Below are 19437 nucleotides of genomic sequence, written 5' to 3'. Positions count from 1 at the left end.
GTATGCCGGCGCCAGCAGGTAAAGAACAATGCTATTAGTAAATAGTTGGTACTTAGCTCGCCGTGTGTATAGGATTCCTGCGTATGGCAGTGGGGAGCGAATGCTCGTGCTGGCGTTCTTTTTGAGACAGCGCGGGTTTAATTGAGTCCGCCCCTCGGACCACATGATCGGTCACGCGGGTCGTGACGTATTTAGTCACAAGGTACCCGCGTCACAGCACAGAGTTACTCAGGCATTGGAGGTAAATACCTCTATTTGGGCCCTGTCCACATGCTATGGGATCCATTTACGCGTGATCCCTGTGGTATGGCCCATATGTGTGTTATGTACCCACTTCTGCTTTTTACCATAGGGCTCTATCCTATTCCATTTGCCCCATTACCATAGATTTTGTTGTTGGATCTGTCGGATGACAGACATCTGACCCTAACAGTGCTAATTTATTTTTGAGACACTTATACTCACCTGTGCACATAATCTGTGTATCTGTGGGTTTGACAATAAGACACACAAAAAGTATCATGTTCATTGATTATTGTCCCTAACCGATCTGTTACCTGTTGAATCTGCTATGTAAATACCCTGGTAGCGCCTCCCGTGACTGTATGGAAGTGACGCACCTCATATGGCGATTTTCGCCTGCCCAGATGGTTTGTGTGAACTGGAGTTAGCCCATCTCTATGCTTTCACATCTCCATCTTAGATCCGTCCCCTCACAGCGCTGGACCTACCTCTTACTGTAGAGGGCTGGCCTGAGCGAATGGGCGGCACGGACATATTGTTGGTGTCGATCCCGATCATGTGACTCTGTGCTGTGACGCGGGTACCTTGTGACTAGTTACATCACGACCCGCGTGACCGATCAAGTGATCCGAGGGGCGGACTCAATTAAACCCACGCTGTCTCAAAAAGAACGCCAGCACGAGCAATCGTTCCCCACTGCCATACGCAGGAGAGGAGCGGACCCAGGAATCCTATACACACGGCGAGCTAAGTACCAACTATTTACTAATAGCATTGTTCTTTACTTGCTGGCGCCGGCATACTTGGTAGTGTCTGATGCTGGATGAGCGCCCACTATGTGTTTTTACTGAATTCCTGGTATTCATTGGTCCCCTGATGACCAGGCCCATTGCCAGTGAAACGCGTCGGGGCAGTTTATATGATATATGTTTGTCTGTCTGCCACAGGGTGTGATTGGTCTTTAAACTCTGACGAAGCTGGGCAGCATATTGCCTACAAGGGACACCAAGGGACAGACAGAGAGGGGTATTTGTGTTCATAAGTGAAGATTGAGGGATGTTTTAGGGGAAGAGACCCAGCATCGGTCTCCCTCTTTTATTGTATCCCTTTGTTTCCGAACTCACCCTCTGAGTAAGCCAGTGAACACACCTCTTGGCTGCTTAAAACTCTCCACCATATCACTCTGGTTGGCAGTAGAGGACTATCTTTGGAGGTAGTTTTGTTTGATTAATTTTTTGGGCCTATCATTTTAATATATGATGAATTAAAGATTTTTTTTAAGGTTTTCCAATTACTCAATTATTGTTTTTCATAACTTGGGTGCCATATTTATACAATTGGTGTGACCGGCCACGTTTCTGGTCAGGTCATTTACTTACAAACTCTTTATGTCATCAAAGCCTACATACCCTCTATGTCATAGAAGTCTGAATACCCTTTATGTCATTGAAGTCTGCATACCCTCTATGTCATAGAAGTCTGAATACCCTTTATGTCATTGAAGTCTGCATACCCTCTATGTCATAGAAGTCTGAATACCCTTTATGTCATTGAAGTCTGCATACCCTTTATGTCATAGAAGTCTGAATACCCTTTATGTCATCAAAGTCTGCATTCCCTTTATGTCATCTAAACTACTACGCCCACTGGAAGAAGATATAGTGCGTCTATACACATAGAAATACATTATGATTAAGGCTAATTTAAATTTACTAAATATTTTTTCCTGGATCTATAATGAAGTCTTGGAAAATTAAAAAATATGATAGAGATGATTTACGACGCACTTTTATAAAATTCGGAAAAAAATATGAAAATTACTAAATATTCAAATGAAATAATAACAATAATTAACTAATTCATATATGAACTTAATTTTCTAAAATAACAAAAACCCAATATTTTCTGCTTCTCAAAAAAAAAAGTGAAGACTAAAATATTTGTAGGCATCTCCATAATAAAAGTAAATCGCTATTCCTTTTAGTACCAATTTGGAACCATGGAAAGAACGGGGCACAGTTCCTAATTCGTAGATATTATCCAAATATTACCAAAATTCAAAGATGCCATATTCTTCAAGATGGCTCACATTAACTGAGAAATGCGACATCATTCATGATTAGTTAGGCCAAAAAACCTTTACAATGTAATTTGCATGGTGTGTGGCTAGAAAGTCAGATTGCAGATTGTACATTTACAATGGCTTTACTTTAAAGTCCAAGACCACGTGCCATACGTTTATGGTGTGTGGTCCTTTGAAGGTTAAAACATGTACTACACAAACCCTGAAAACATAAACTCATAGAGGGACTAGAGTTGAGAACAAGATCAAACTGGCCAAAGAGAGGAACCTCCAATGACCGTATCATACAGCAGCGCTCCAAAGGTCCAGCAGAAGACAACCCCATTTTGAGGTGACCTTGATGCCCACCACTAAGGACTACATCTTATTCAGCATACGTCCTGTGCGTGCAATGCTACCAACAAAGACTGCAGTGAAATTCTAAGAGGATCTATACATGTCCTGTATGGATGGAGGGTGGACCCTCAGGATCATCTCTTCTGGAGGTTCCAAGGAACCTCAGTCCCACACTGTTTGAGAAATACTCTTTAATGTGCTCTCTGTGCTTTTTGTTATGTAAATAGATGGTGCCCCAAGTCATGGACACAAATCACAGGATGTAACAGAATTTTTTTTTTTTTATAATATTTGTATATTTCCAATCTTTATACAACAAAAAAAAGTAAAAATCCAAAAGAACAACCAAATGCGTAAGGTTTTAAATTCTATTATCTTTTCAAAACATGATATCAGGAACCATCAAGAGTAGAGGAACACTCAAAAAATAGTGCTTGGGTTCCAGTGTCCGACTCCTTGTCAACACATTAATAATAATAATAATAATAATAATAATAATAATAACAATGCTAAAAGTAGCAATAATAGTAATAAAAATCAATAACCTATAAGAGAAACACTGATGATATTTTAAAAGTAACAATCTAATAATAATAATATAATACAACTATAGTAATCATAATATAATAGTAATATGAGGATAAAAAAAATTTTGTTAAACTAATAATAAGAAAAATAAGAAAAAAATAAATACAAAAAGATAGAAATCTTATAAATCTTAATCTGTCTCATTAATAACACTACTGTACTTGCCCCATCCGCCCATATACTATGCCCTATAGGGATGATTGGGGCCATACCAGAGCTTTTATTTCCTATAAACATGTGTCACAAACTGGTGAAACCATATTAGCATTTTTTTGGTTGCAGAAAATATTTTCCTGTAAATTTCAATACAAAAAATTGGGTACAAATTTTGGGTAAGAATTTTGTGCCCTGTAAATATCCCCATAAAGAAAACCTGAGTGGCTTACCTCACTGGTCAGTGTAATAAGTTGGTAGAACTCATAGAGTCCAGAGAAATCTCCCTTCATCCAGTAGAGGCTGCAGCGAGCTCCATACACTGGCATGCAGCTTGTGAACTGTCAGTTACAATAAGACAAGACCCCTGTTTCCTGTCAGCCCTGCTCTGATAAATTTCTTTGGTCGCTGACATTCAAATATACCAAAAATAGCACCCAAGGGTGTCGCTGGTTATCTGCGTTCCCACTTTATTATCCTGTAATCAGTTGCAGAACGTATATTATTTTTATCCCCCTCGAAACTTTACGGAATAAAGGAGGAAACATCTGACGACAGCAGACAGCGTGTCAGTCCACCAGACGGGGAAATGTCTACAGGTTTCATATCTAGAATTTTATTTTTAAACTTTCATTGTGAACTGGTCCACAAGTTCTGCTCAACATGTGTCCACTCATTTCTCTTTTAAAGGGGAAGTATCTCCATCACATGGTATACATATTACATTATTTATCCTGTATTATACTCCAGAGCTGCACTCACTATTCTGCTGGTCCAGTCACTGTGTACATACATTACTTATCCTATACTGATCCTGAGTTACATCCTGTATTATACTCCAGAGCTGCACTCACTATTCTGCTGGTGGAGTCACTGTGTACATGCATTACATTACTTATCCTGTACTGATCCAGAGTTACATCCTGTATTATACTTCAGAGCTGCACTCACTATTCTGCTGGTGGAGTCACTGTGTATATACATTACATTACTTATCCTGTACTGACCCTGAGTTACATCCTGTATTATACTCCAGAGCTGCACTCACTATTCTGCTGGTGCAGTCACTGTGTACATACATTACATTTCTTATCCTGTACTGATTCTGAGTTACATCCTGTATTATACTCCAGAGCTGCATTCACTATTCTGCTGGTGGAGTAACTGTGTACATACATTACTTATCCTGTACTGATCCTGAGTTACATCCTGTATTATACTCCAGAGCTGCACTCACTATTCTGCTGGTGGAGTCACTGTGTACATGCATTACATTACTTATCCTGTACTGATTCTGAGTTACATCCTGTATTATACTCCAGAGCTGCATTCACTATTCTGCTGGTGGAGTAACTGTGTACATACATTACTTATCCTGTACTGATCCTGAGTTACATCCTGTATTATACTCCAGAGCTGCACTCACTATTCTGCTGGTGGAGTCACTGTGTACATGCATTACATTACTTATCCTATACTGATCCTGAGTTACATCCTGTATTATACTGCAGAGCTGCACTCACTTTTCTGCTGGTGGAGTCACTGTGTACATACATTACATTACTTATCCTGTACTGATCCTGAGTTACATCCTGTATTAAACTCCAGAGCTGCACTCACTATTCTGCTGCTGGAGTCACTGTGTACATGCATTACATTACTTATCCTGTACTGATCCAGAGTTACATCCTGTATTATACTTCAGAGCTGCACTCACTATTCTGCTGGTGGAGTCACTGTGTACAAACATTACATTACTTATCCTGTACTGATTCTGAGTTACATCCTGTATTATACTCCAGAGCTGCATTCACTATTCTGCTGGTGGAGTAACTGTGTACATACATTACTTATCCTGTACTGATCCTGAGTTACATCCTGTATTATACTCCAGAGCTGCACTCACTATTCTGCTGGTGGAGTCACTGTGTACATGCATTACATTACTTATCCTATACTGATCCTGAGTTACATCCTGTATTATACTGCAGAGCTGCACTCACTTTTCTGCTGTTGGAGTCACTGTGTACATACATTACATTACTTATCCTGTACTGATCCTGAGTTACATCCTGTATTATACTCCAGAGCTGCACTCACTATTCTGCTGGTGGAGTCACTGTGTACATACATTACATTACTTATCCTGTACTGATTCTGAGTTTCATCCTGTATTATACTCCAGAGCTGCATTCACTATTCTGCTGGTGGAGACACTGGGCCAGATTTATCATTAGCTCAGGTCAGAATAATGGAGTGAAAAAGTCCCAAAAAAAGTCCCAAACGCTAAAACTGCGCACAAATTTGCGACTTTTTTCTGCTCTGCACTATGCTCGCCAGTTTTCTGAAAGTGGGCGTGTTTTCTTATGTAAATGAATCTCTAGACAGATTTACTATTGGGACTATTTAAAAAGTCGCAAAAAAGTCGCAATTTCACTCCAGTGAGGACCCAGCTTATCTTATGAGACTTTTTAATAGAACATGCGACTTTTTCATAAAAACGTGTGACTTTTTCGTAAAGATGTGTGACTTTTGTAAAGCTGCTTACTGACGGATAAACTGCTACCGTCAAACCACATTTATTACAGTCTAAAAGGGCCGATCATAAATCTGACTTGGCTATAACTGACTTTAGCCATATGTGAAAGTGGAGTGAGCTGTCAGAGTAATGATAAATCTGGCCCACTGTGTACATACATTACTTATCCTGTACTGATCCTGAGTTACATCCTGTATTATACTCCAGAGCTGTACTCACTATTCTGCTGGTGGAGTCACTGTGTACATACATTACATTACTTATCCTGTACTGATCCTGAGTTATATCATGTATCATACTCCAGAGCTGCACTCACTATTCTGCTGGTGCAGTCACTGTGTACATACAGTACTTATCCTGTACTGATCCTGAGTTACATCCTGTATTATACTCCAGAGCTGCACTCACTATTCTGCTGGTGCAGTCACAGTGTACATACATTACATTACTTATCCTGTACTGATCCTGAGTTACATCCTGTATTAGACTCCAGAGCTTCACTCACTATTCTGCTGGTGGAGTCACTGTGTACATACATTACATTACTTATCCTGTACTGATCCTAAGTTACATCCTGTAATATACTCCAGAGCTGCACTCACTATTCTGCTGGTGCAGTCACTGTGTACATACATTACATTACTTATCCTGTACTGATCCTGAGTTACATCCTGTATTATACTCCAGAGCTGCACTCACTATTCTGCTGGTGCAGTCACTGTGTACATACATTACTTATCCTGTGCTGATCCTGAGTTACATCCTGTATTATACTCCAGAGCTGCACTCACTATTCTGCTGGTGGAGTCACTGTGTACATACATTACATTACTTATCCTGTACTGATCCTGAGTTGCATCCTGTATTATACTCCAGAGCTGTACTCACTATTCTGCTGGTGCAATCACTGTGTACATACATTACATTACTTATCCTGTACTGATCCTGAGTTACATCCTATATTATACTCCAGAGCTTCACTCACTATTCTGCTGGTGGAGTCACTGTGTACATACATTACATTACTTATCCTGTACTGATCCTAAGTTACATCCTGTAATATACTCCAGAGCTGCACTCACTATTCTGCTGGTGGAGTCACTGTGTACATACATTACTTATCCTATACTGATCCTGAGTTACATCCTGTATTATACTCCAGAGCTGTACTCACTATTCTGCTGGTGCAGTCACTGTGTACATACATTACATTACTTATCCTGTACTGATCCTGAGTTGCATCCTGTATTATACTCCAGAGCTGCACTCACTATTCTGCTGGTGCAGTCACTGTGTACATACATTACATTACTTATCCTATACTGATCCTGAGTTACATCCTGTATTATACTCCAGAGCTGCACTCACTATTCTGCTGGTGGAGTCACTGTGTACATACATTACATTACTTATCCTGTACTGATCCTGAGTTGCATCCTGTATTATACTCCAGAGCTGCACTCACTATGCTGGTGGAATCACTGTGTACATACATTACATTACTTATCCTGTGCTGATACAGAAATACAGCCTGCGTTATACTCCAGAGCTGAAATCATGGTTCTCCAAATCCAGAGCTAAAATGTCTCAGTATGCTTGCTCGGTGTCTGCACAGACCTTGCTCTGACGAACTGCATTCCAAAAACGGTCCCAGGTGCTGTACATCAATCTACTGTAGGAAAACACAGCTGTCCTCTGTATTATTAAGAAAGTTAATTAAAGGTTCCTGTCTATAAGCTTGCTGACTGTTTCCAAAAGTGAATATTTTAAACTGAAGGAGATCATAATCAAATTATTTTCTTTACTGACATGAAAATTAAGGTGCCCATTCACCTTTAATAGCTGTCAGTCAAATGCTCATTAAAAGGGTTATCCCATGACTAATGTGAAAAATAAAAATCAGACATCATGTAGTACATGACTCTTTCTAACAAAGCTAGAACCATCCCTGTACCTCACATGGATCCATATATCAAGCGGACAGCTCAAGGGGCGTGTCTCTTCTGCTGCAGCTAAAGGGGGCGTGTCCATGCTCTCCCTATCACAGCTCAGGAGGCAGCTGAAAGATGAAACTGAGCATGTGCGGCCATCTCCGTGAGCAGGACAAAGAAATAAGAAAAGGAACATCCAGCAGGTGGCGCTATGCAGATACATTTTATTGAATAGCTCAGTGGCTAAGCTAAATTTTTAATTACATGCAATTAGAAAAGTATGCAGATCCAGGTGCTGGTTTGAAAACTGTAGAATATTTTTCATGGGACCAATCCCTTTAGGTCGTCAGTTATCTCTCCTGACTGTTAGGATACAGGAGCAACAACCCCTGACCTCTACAAATTTAAGATTCATCCCTGGTTTCACCTCATTTTAAGAGGGCTTAAAACTGAAATGATCCTCTGCCTGTGAAAAACCTGACACGAAACCCCAAAACACAGGTAAACGGATGCATGTCATGCGTAAATCGGATGTTCAGGTCGAGTGTCCTATTTTTGAGGCTCTTTGGTCACTTTGACTGAAACATGCAAAAAAAGTCAGAAAAGTGGATGGGGAATTGCCTTTAACCCCTTCAAACACTTGGCTGTAACAGTACATTGTACCCTATGCCATTTATAGTACTGGTGTCTCTTTTATGTGGCCTAAGGGTAATTGTGGCTCCTTAGGAGGTCACAGCCTTGATGTGAGTGCTACTTGTGCTCTCCCTATGGCCGCCCCAGATGATAACAGGGACTAAAAATATTTCTTGAGCACTAAAATTTATCATTTTACGTCAGTGGACTGTTGAACACTATATTGTAATACTATCCGCAGAATCAACCCTATTAGGGTAGGGTAAGGTTGATCCTTCTGATTAAAATGACACCTGTCTTGTAAAAATCGGTTGAGGTGTTCTCAAGAAAAACTCAAGCCAATCTCATATTGATGACTAGAGAAGAGCCAATCGAAGTTGACGAAGTGGAATTTGATCCGAATTTCAGGAAAATCTAGATTCACACCGAATCCGAATTTCCTCACACTTTGTGGTAACGAATCACATCTTTTTCTAAAATGGCTGCTGCACGTGTTAGGATATGGAGCAAGGAACTCTGGGAACGAGGAATCACCCACAATGCCATGCATGCAGCCAATCAGCAGCCAGCCAGCCCTGTACCAGACCCCCCCAATCATGTGCCAGTAATACCAGACGGTCCAGACCCCCCCCCAATCATGTGCCAGTAATACCAGACCCACCCAATCATGTGGCAGTATTGTAATACCAGACCAGACCCCCCAATCATGTGCCACTATACCAGACCCCCCCCCCAATCATGTGCCAGTAATACCAGACCCCCCAATCATGTGGCAGTATACCAGACACCCCCCCCCCCAATCTGTGCCAGTAATTCCAGGGCCCTTCCCCCAAATTCCCCAATCATGTGCCAGCCCAGTATAATACCAGGGCCCCCCCCCAAAATTCCCCAATCATGTGCCAGTATAATATAGTAAAAAAAAAAAGTGAACACTTATACTTACCTCTTTGGAGCGATGCGATGCAGGCCTCTTCCAGCCTGTGTCCTGACTCCAGCGTTGTACGTCTCAGGACAGCGATATAAACAGAAACAGATCACCATGGAGATGAGCGCTTCGCTTCCACAATGGAAGCGCTCATCTCAGTGCCTGCCCCGCCGCACACTGCCTGCCGCCGCCACCGCACACTGCCTGCCCCACCGCACACAGACCATGCTGAAAGGGAACGGCGTTCCTGCCATGAAAAAAGTGCAGGAACACCGTTCCCACGAGTTCCCCCTCGACTCGACCCCTGGTGTCGGTGCTGCGTCAAGGAGTGCTGAGCCATGCGCCCTGCATGGCACACGTGTTCAATCTGGTTGTCAAGCGGTTCCTGAAGTCTTCCACCCATCTGCAAGACATCCTAAAAATGGCCAGAAAAGTTTGCATGCACTTCAGCCACTTATGCACCGCAAAGCACACCCTCCTTGAGCTGCAGCTGCAGAATGGCATCCCCCAACATAGGCTGATATGCGACGTTTCCACACGTTGGAATTCCACCCTCCATATGTTGGACCGACTATACGAACAGAGAAAGGTCATAAATGATTTCTTGATTATCCAAGCGGACAGGAGTACTCCCCTTTGTAACTGCTATGTCAGCCAGTGGCAGCTCATGCGTGACACCTGCCGTTTGCTCAGGCCCTTTGAGGAGGCCACGTTATTTGTCAGTCGCCAGGACAACGGGATGAAGAACCTCATTCTGGCTAGTCAGGGCAATGAAGACGTGGCGCCTAGATCTCACGGCCACATGAGCCCTGTGGGGGCTGAACTGGAGGAGGAGGAGGACATTGAAGCACAAGCAATGTGTAGCGAAATGGGTGTTTTTTCTACACAGGTGACAGGAGAGGAGGAGCAGGAGCAGCCAGAGGAGCTACAGGGCGATGAGGAGGACAAGGTAGAGGACCCAGACACACCAAGGCAGTATGCAGTGGAGATGGAGGCAGGAAGTCCTTCCGAGTCACTTGCACAAATGGCCCGATGCATGCTCACTTGCTTGCGTAGTGACAGCCGAATTGTCACCATTCAGCAGAGGGATGACTTCTGACTCTCCCCCTTGTTTGACCCTCGCTACCGGTCCAAAATGGGGGCTTTTTTTTCACCCGCTGAGAGGGAGGACAAACTGAACTACTATAGATGCATCCTATGTAGTGAGTTGGCCGCTGCCTATCTGCGCAATCGTCCATCCTCTCGCAGGTCTGACCGGGGTGGGCCCCCTGCTCTCACATTCCTCTGCCATGGCTGATGTGGCAGGTTGGGGAGGTAGGAGAAGTTCCAGCTCCATCAGCAGCAACTTGAGTTTAGAGTCGCTGATGAGCAGCTTTCTTTACCCGCCTAGTGAAGAAACTACTCACCAGCAGCAGAAGCTAGACCTGAAGCAGAACCTGAACCAGCAGGTGGTGATATAGTTGGACAGCACCCTGCCACTCCCCATTAAAGATCCGCTGGACTACTGGGCAACCAAACTGGATTTGTGGCCGCAAATGGTAGAGTTTGCCCTGGAAAAGCTGTCCTGCCCGGCCAGTAGTGTGGCATCAGAGCGGGTGTTTAGTGCGGCGGGTGTCATAGTTACCCCAAGAAGAACTCACCTGTCCACCCAAAATGTGGAGCGACTGACCTTTGTCAAGATGAATTAGGCGTGGATCAGCCAGGATTTCCACCCACCAATGCCTGATGCATCAGACTAGATCATCCATGGTGCAACACCAACACTCACAAAAGAGACCAGTTTCTTCTGGCTAACTGCCTCAGCTACTATTCTGATGCTGCCACCCACCTGATGCCACACATCTGATGCCAAGTGCTCCTTCTTTCACCCACCATCTTCAGCTGGTACTGGTATTGCCACCCACCTCCCCACTCTGTCATCAGGTCACTCTGTGGTCTACTGATACTGTTGCCACCGCCACACTATGTCACCTTGCCACTCTGTGGGCTCCTGATGCTGCTGCTACCACCTCTACATTGTCATTGTGCCACCCTGTGGCCTCCCCCTGATGCAACTGCCACCTCCACACTGTCATTGTGCCACTCTGTGGTCTCCTCCTGATGCTGCTGCTGCCACCACCTTCACACTCTGTCATTGTGCCACTCTGTGGCCTCCTGATGCTGCTGCCATCTCTGCACTGTCATTGTGCCACCCTGTGGCCTCCTCCTGAGGCTGCTGCTGCCGCCACCTCCGCATTCTGTCATTGTGCCACTCTTTGGCCTCCTGATGATGCTGCTGCCACCTCCACATTGTCATTGTGCCACTCTGTGGCCTCCTCCTGATGCTGTTGCCACCTCCAGACTCTGTCATTGGGCCACTATGTCATAGGACTTCTCATGCTGTTCCCACCCTCCCCACTTCATGACTGGGCCACTATTTTGCCTTTCGGCCTGGCTGACATCATCATTTATTTGACCCTTCTGATCCGTCAGAAGGAAGGAAAAAAGAGATGCACAACGGATCCTGTCTATGTAACAGCTGTAAGGCCTGCATGACATGGTCCCTATTTTGAATCAAAATTGGCTTATGATTTGGTAGCCAAGAGCAGGAGTGGGTACAAAACACAGAAGACATGCAAATATTCCATTCACGTGTCATCTCTGTTTTGGATCCACTCCTGTTTTTTTAGGCTTTAGCAATACTGATGGATTACTGACCAAATGCTGACCGAGTGAAGGCGGATGCTCCACAGACAGGATCCATTTTTTGGGGGTTATTGTTCTGACGGATCAAAGAAAGGGCAAAATAATCAGTGACGTCAACACAAACTTATTGCTGACACCCTCTCCACTCTGTAAAGAAGAGGACCGACACTCGCAAATGGAATTTTCACTGCTGTGGTTTATTCAGTCACTCATAAAGACATAGTGACGCGTTTCAGCACATGGAAAGTGCTTTCATCAGACCATACAACACACTACTATCATTGTGTCTTATATACATTCAAAAGGTAAAGGGACTGACGTCATGAGATGTAAGGCTCCTCCCACATGGAGGCCGATACAGGTTCAGTTGTGTGCATACCATAGACCATAGGAATCAATGTAAAGAGGTGGAAAAATTCAAGTCCACTGAAAATCAAACATAAATCAAAGTATAAGCATTATGCATATTATGCAAACGTGATCAAGCATTAGATAAAGCCAGAAATATTGTAATCCCTGTTGAGGCCTCTTGGTTCCACCGTTTGTAGTCGGTGGATCCAGTACGCCTCTCTCTTTAGGAGCATTTTATTCCTATCGCCACCGCAGCGGGGTAATGGCACATTTTCGATCACTTGAAATCGCAGTTGGGATATTGCATGTCTTTTCTCATGAAAATGGTGCGGTAAAGGAAGCAGTAAATTCTCAGTACGAATAGTGGACTTATGTTTGCTTAATCTATCTTTGATGCGCCTAGAGGTTTCACCCACATAGAGCAAACCACAGGGACATTAGAGAATGTATACGACGTGTTTGCTGTCACATGTGAACATGCCCTTAATTGGGATCTGTTCACCGGAATGAGGATGGGTGAGGTAGGCGCCTTTAATGACACTGGAGCAGTTGTTACAGTTCAGGCATGGGAATGTGCCCTGACGTGGAGTGGTCAGTGTGGTCTGTCGCAGACTGGGTTTAATGGTGCCTATGTCGGCTCGAATAATTTTATCCCGGATATTGTCTGATCTTTTAAAGCACATCATGGGCGGAGTCTGGAATGCCTCTATCTGGGGGTATGATCTCGAGACTACGTGCCAGTGTTTATTAATAATGCCTCTGATTTTCTGTGTCCATGGGTGATATTTCACTACTAATGGGATGCGGGGTGGTTTATTTGTTTTCTCTTCATGAGGTTGATCGAGTTTTTTCTTTTGAGTTTCTAGTAGATGTCTGGGGTAGCCTCTATTAAGAAATTTATTGGTCATCTCTTTCATCCTTGTTTGACAGGTGTCGGGATCCGTGACGATCCTTTTTACACGTTGGTACTGTGAAAAGGGGATACCTTTTTTAATTGCTGGGGGATGACTACTTGCAAAGGTAAGCAAACTATTGCGATCCGTTTCTTTAGTGAATAGATCGGTACACACCGGTTCTGGCAGCGATACCTCGGGTGGAGCATCAACTCATTTTTTAACCAAGCGACGCGGCAAAAGAAGAGCAACACCAGGAGAGCCGGCCGCCATCATAGGAGAAGCAGAGGCACCGAGGATGACACGATCGCAGGTACAGCAGAGAACTTAGTTGTTAATTTATCAAGTAAAACCGTGAGCCCTGCACAACTGAACTTACTAAAGAAGGGATTGTCCTTCAGCCCCACTGGGACGCTGGACACCTTTGCTTTAGATATAGACCTTCAGCGTTTTTTTCGCAATCTGCGCCTTAAAGCCCATTTTTGCAAAGATGACAATGATACTAATGATGACCGCATCGGTACTGAGGAACACTCTGATCAACTAACCCTGAAACAATTTGCATTGAGAGTAAAAAGTCATTTCTCACCACCAAAAATATATCACCCTGTGGAAACCTTTGCCAGTTTAGTTCAACGTGATGTTAATACTTTGTTGCAACATTGTAGACAGGGTCATTTACACATAAGACACAATTTAACTTCAGAAGAGAAACATGCATTGAACCATCTACTTGATGATAAATCTCTTGTATTCAAACCAGCAGACAAGGGGGGGGGGGGGGGGGGGGGCCCTGGTCATTCTTGATAAAGAGTATTATAGATCCGAGATCCTAGGTCAATTAAATGACATTGACACATATAAAACCTTACAGTCGGACCCAGTATACTCTATCAAAGACACACTGCAGAAAATAGTGACAGGGGCTAGAGAAGAAGGTCTTATTGATAATAAATTATGTGAATTTTTAATAAATCAGCACCCAATCACGCCGGTATTTTACACCCTTCCTAAAATTCACAAATCCATGACAAGACCACCTGGACGCCCCATAGTGGCTTCATCCAATTCAATTCTCTCCCCCCCCCCTGCTATTTTTCTTGAGAAAATCCTCACACCTTTGACTGTAAAATCACCCTCCTATATACGCGACACAGGACATTTTCTGAGTGAGGTCCGCCTTCTTAAAATGGACGGAGACTGCATACTCGTCACGTTTGACGTGTGCAGCCTCTACACCTCCATCACTCATGACAAAGGTCTGGAAGCAGCGTCTAGATTGCTCAACACCAGCCATCACACAGCACCCCAAAAATAATTTTTTCTGACCCTTCTAAAATTCATACTAGAAAGAAATTATTTTTTATTTCAAGATACGTTTTTCCAACAGTGCCGCGGGACCGCGATGGGATCGAACGTCGCGCCGCCTTATGCAAATAGCTACATGTCATCATTTGAAAGTGAATTTGTCTATTCTAATCCTTTATTCTTGAAACATTGTACATTTTGGCGTCGATTTATTGATGACGTGTTTTGCGTGTGGCGGGGCGACGTTCGATCCCTCACGGAGTTCAATCTCTACCTTAACTCCATTTGGAGTGAACTACAGTTCACCATGCACTATGATCATCAGAAAATATATTTTCTGGATACGTGGGTAATACGCAGTGATGATGGCACGGTGTGTACCGATCTATTCACTAAAGAAACGGATCGCAATAGTTTGCTTACCTTTGCAAGTAGTCATCCCCCAGCAATTAAAAAAGGTATCCCCTTTTCACAGTACCAACGTGTAAAAAGGATCGTCACGGATCCCGACACCTGTCAAACAAGGATGAAAGAGATGACCAATAAATTTCTTAATAGAGGCTACCCCAGACATCTACTAGAAACTCAAAAGAAAAAACTCGATCAACCCCAGGAAGAGAAAACAAATAAATCACCCCGCATCCCATTAGTAGTGAAATATCACCCATGGACACAGAAAATCAGAGGCATTATTAATAAACACTGGCACGTAGTCTCGAGATCATACCCCCAGATAGAGGCATTCCAGACTCCGCCCATGATGTGCTTCAAAAGATCAGACAATATCCGGGATAAAATTATTCGAGCCGACATAGGCACCATTAAACCCAGTCTGCGACAGACCACACTGACCACTCCACGTCAGGGCACATTCCCATGCCTGAACTGTAACAACTGCTCCAGTGTCATTAAAGGCGCCTACCTCACACATCCTCATTCCGGTGAACAGATCCCAATTAAGGGCATGTTCACGTTTGACAGCAAACACGTCATATACATTCTCTAATGTCCTTGTGGTTTGCTCTATGTGGGTGAAACCTCTATGCGCATCAAAGATAGATTAAGCAAACATAAGTCCACTATTCGTACTGAGAATTTACTGCTTCCTTTACCGCACCATTTTCATGAGAAAAGACATGCAATATCCCAACTGCGATTTCAAGTGATCGAAAATGTGCCATTACCCCGCCGCGGTGGCGATAGGAATAAAATGCTCCTAAAGAGAGAGGCGTACTGGATCCACCGACTACAAACGGTGGAACCAAGAGGCCTCAACAGGGATTACAATATTTCTGGCTTTATCTAATGCTTGATCACGTTTGCATAATATGCATAATGCTTATACTTTGATTTATGTTTGATTTTCAGCGGACTCGAATTTTTCCATCGCTTTACATTGATTCCTATGGTCTATGGTATGCACACAACTGAACCTGTATCGGCCTCCATGTGGGAGGAGCCTTACATCTCATGACGTCAGTCCCTTTACCTTTTGAATGTATATAAGACACAATGATAGTAGTGTGTTGTATGGTCTGATGAAAGCACTTTCCATGTGCTGAAACACGTCACTATGTCTTTATGAGTGACTGAATAAACCACAGCAGTGAAAATTCCATTTGCGAGTGCCGGTCCTCTTCTTTACATTGTTTGCTGGGACGCCGACCTTTTGACACGTGCACCGCAGCCATCACAAGGCAGTGCCGACCCTTATCTTCAATACCCTCTCCACTCTGTCGGGGGGCTCTACTTGTATAAGCATTTAATAGAACAGGTTCTGTAGATGTATAGTAACTGTTTGGGTGTGTGGTGCGGGCTAGCGTGCGGTGCAGCACAGCGGCTTACAATCTTACAAAGCTCTACAGAATTCCCCCTCCCATAACTGGTTCTGTAGCACAACGTGACTGAGTATTCCTCCTGAGCAAACCGCCAGCCTGGCTTGAGTTTGTGGGAAGTTTATCAGCTCTCCAGTGTGAAATGTCACTTTAAGTTATGGAGTCCTTGCAATGGGCATAGCAACACTTGTGGCCTGACACAGAGACCCTAACTAACTAACTACAGGCCTGGTCTCAGTCTCTAGCGCCAACACTGTAATGAGGTACGTGCACGATCTTACAGACCTGGGTTTGCTCTGCATCCGCTTGTGACTCTGAACAGAACAAATGCCTCTCCAACAAGCATGCGGTCCAGCAGTGTATGTAGCTTTGCTCCTCAGCTCTCATCAGCGTTCCTGGAAGCAATCCTCCTTCCTCTGGACAGGATCAGGGTCTTGGTCTTCACTTAGCTGCAGCTCTGGTCACTGATGTACGCTCCTACACCTGGATGCCGTCGGATCCTCTGCTGACACAGTTCCTCAGTCTCAGCTCCCTCTAAGATGGCTGCTCCCTTTCTCTTCCTCACCAGGCTCTCTGTGTAACTCCACCTCTCATGAATATGGAAATATGCAGTCTGTAGCTGTGTTTAGGAAACAGCGGCATCTTGTGGCCAAACAGCAGAATGTCAGTCCAGATAATTTAATTTAATCTACACAAACAGTGTTAAGACAAGGATAGCTGGTTCCCAACTCACATAATGTGGAATCAGCTGCCGACTGTGTAAAAGGAGTGCGCTTCTTCTTGATGCTAACATTGATCTGTAAGGCTGAGTTCACACTTGAGTTATTTGGTTAGTTTTGGCCCCGTAACTGCCCAAATAAGGAAGTGTGCAGTGATTCTAAGAGCGACACCTGTCACCTGCATGTCATACTGACTCATAGTATTGTTTCACTACCACAGCAGACTCCCTATGTGTGCTACTGCAAGGCACAGTGTTTAACACCACTATAAAAGTTCTCTGCAGCCAGGAAATAGCTGTTTTTTAAACGCAATTCACCACAAATGAATTTGGATTGAAGCGAATTGTCTTCGAAAAATTCGGCGAACTGGCCGAATCGAATTTTTGAGAAATTCGCTTATCTCTATTGATCACCTTTTCTAAAGATAGGCCATCAATAGTAAATTATTGAAAAATTCGATTCGCCTGCTTCACCGAATTTTACCAAAAAATGCACTTTGTGACTAATTACTTTGTCACGAAGCGCATTTCTTTGTAAGTAGTGGGTGCAATAACAGAGAGCGGCGATTGCACTGCACCCCGTCATTGTACCCCTCAGATGCCGCGTTCATACATGATTGCGGCATCTGATATAAATAACAGAGTGTAAAATAAAAAAATCATACCTGATCCATTTGCTCTCGATGGGCCGTTCGCCACCACCTTGCTTGAAGATCTGGCGCGAAATCTCACGCGGCCCGTTATAATGACCGCCAGTGTAGTGAAGTCTTACGTCACCAAGCATGGGATTTTGGCCAAGAGAGTAAAGCAAGATGGTGGCAGCCAGCCTGTTGCGATTTTTATTTTTTTTTGCATTATTTCAGGTTAAATCGATTCGCTACCATGAAGCATGAGGAAATTGGGCTTTGCGGCGAATTAAATTTATCCTGAAATTCGTTCAACACTAGCCATCAATATGACAATCCAGGAAAAATACCTTTAAGTCAGGGGCTCTTCTGTCTTCAGGGGCCACCCATGGTCTGTCACCTTTGCAAGTTATAGGGTCATTAGAGCTGACATCTGGGAAGCTATATGTGGTCCTCTCATGTCTGTTAGATGTTCCACCTACAGCTGACATTTCAGTTTGTAGATGAATGCAATTACAAACATGAAATGAGGTCAGCAAGAAGGAAATGCTCGAACTAGCTTGACCATGTGAGGTCTATCGGTGAAAGACTGAGAAATGAGACCGGTCACCAGAGTCACTATAACCACATTAACGTCAAGCAGTTGGTTTGCTACTGAAGACATGACCGCTGCACGCACTCTTCCAGCCCATGCACATGATAACTAGCATGAAGAGCCATAAGTGTTAGGTCCTGTCACGGGTGAAGTTGCAGATAGCTGGAACTTATAAATAAATGACTGACTGGCTTGATCCCAAACTAAGGAGCATATAGGTGAGCCCTTTAAAACCCTAAGAGCTCTCCCTTACTGCTATGCACATGCAAGGGTCTCAATGGTAGACAATTGCATGCCCACGTACCTAAGACTGTGTGACACCTGAAAACCCTATAATAATGAGGGGACACGACCACCGGCTCCCTGCACTTAATACGGATGGAATCAGGGTCACCTAGAATCAAGCCAGCAAGGAAACACAATAAAGGAAAAGACTTATCTGAGCAAACAGCAGCAGCAGCCTCCAGCAGTGAACACTTCACCCAGGAACTAGTATAAACCGCAAAGTGAGGCAGCATGGGAGGGAATATAAAGGAAGACGATTAGTCTAAATAAGTGACACCTGGTAGAAGGAAAGGAGATGACAAAGTGAAACCAAAACAAAGAACGTCATACAAGAGGTAGAGAAGAACGTCTGTCAGACCTTCTCACAGAACTGGCGGTGACAGGTCCCTAATGTCCTACCAAAGTGGCAGAGGGTTCTTCGGTCCCTCTGAGACATCAGGGCTGGGTCTGCATCTTCTATAGCCAAGCCTATTCCTACTGGATCATAGGCCTACACTGCAGTCAATTTACAGGTGAAACCTTAGAAGATAAAAACTGTGGCGTGATTTCTCATCGGTTCCTCATTTGGACCTTGGGAGAATTACATTCCAATGTTTGAACGTTGATTTGGACATTTGAGTCTACTGGTGGAGTATTTTTTTTCTCCAAAGTTTACTGGGGGAGATTTCCTGGTCATCTGCACAACCAACAAGCTTCTTGCGGTTTTCTTA

General features: G+C 43.7%; 1 protein-coding gene across 1 annotated transcript in view; it reads right to left on the bottom strand.

The window, feature by feature from the left end:
- BLK (BLK proto-oncogene, Src family tyrosine kinase) overlaps nucleotides 1-3898 on the bottom strand; it is a 42467-nt gene extending 38569 nt beyond the window's left edge. The window contains exon 1 of the mRNA XM_040427186.1: nucleotides 3637-3898. The gene's annotated coding sequence lies outside the window, so the exon portion shown is untranslated. The remainder of the gene's footprint in view (nucleotides 1-3636) is intronic.
- Nucleotides 3899-19437: the final 15539 nt, after the last annotated feature.

This window comes from Bufo bufo, chromosome 4 (assembly GCF_905171765.1).
Source record: "Bufo bufo chromosome 4, aBufBuf1.1, whole genome shotgun sequence".
Taxonomy (NCBI): domain Eukaryota; kingdom Metazoa; phylum Chordata; class Amphibia; order Anura; family Bufonidae; genus Bufo; species Bufo bufo.
The sequence above is the reverse complement of the archived record's forward strand: the minus strand, read 5'-3'. Positions and strand labels throughout refer to the sequence as shown.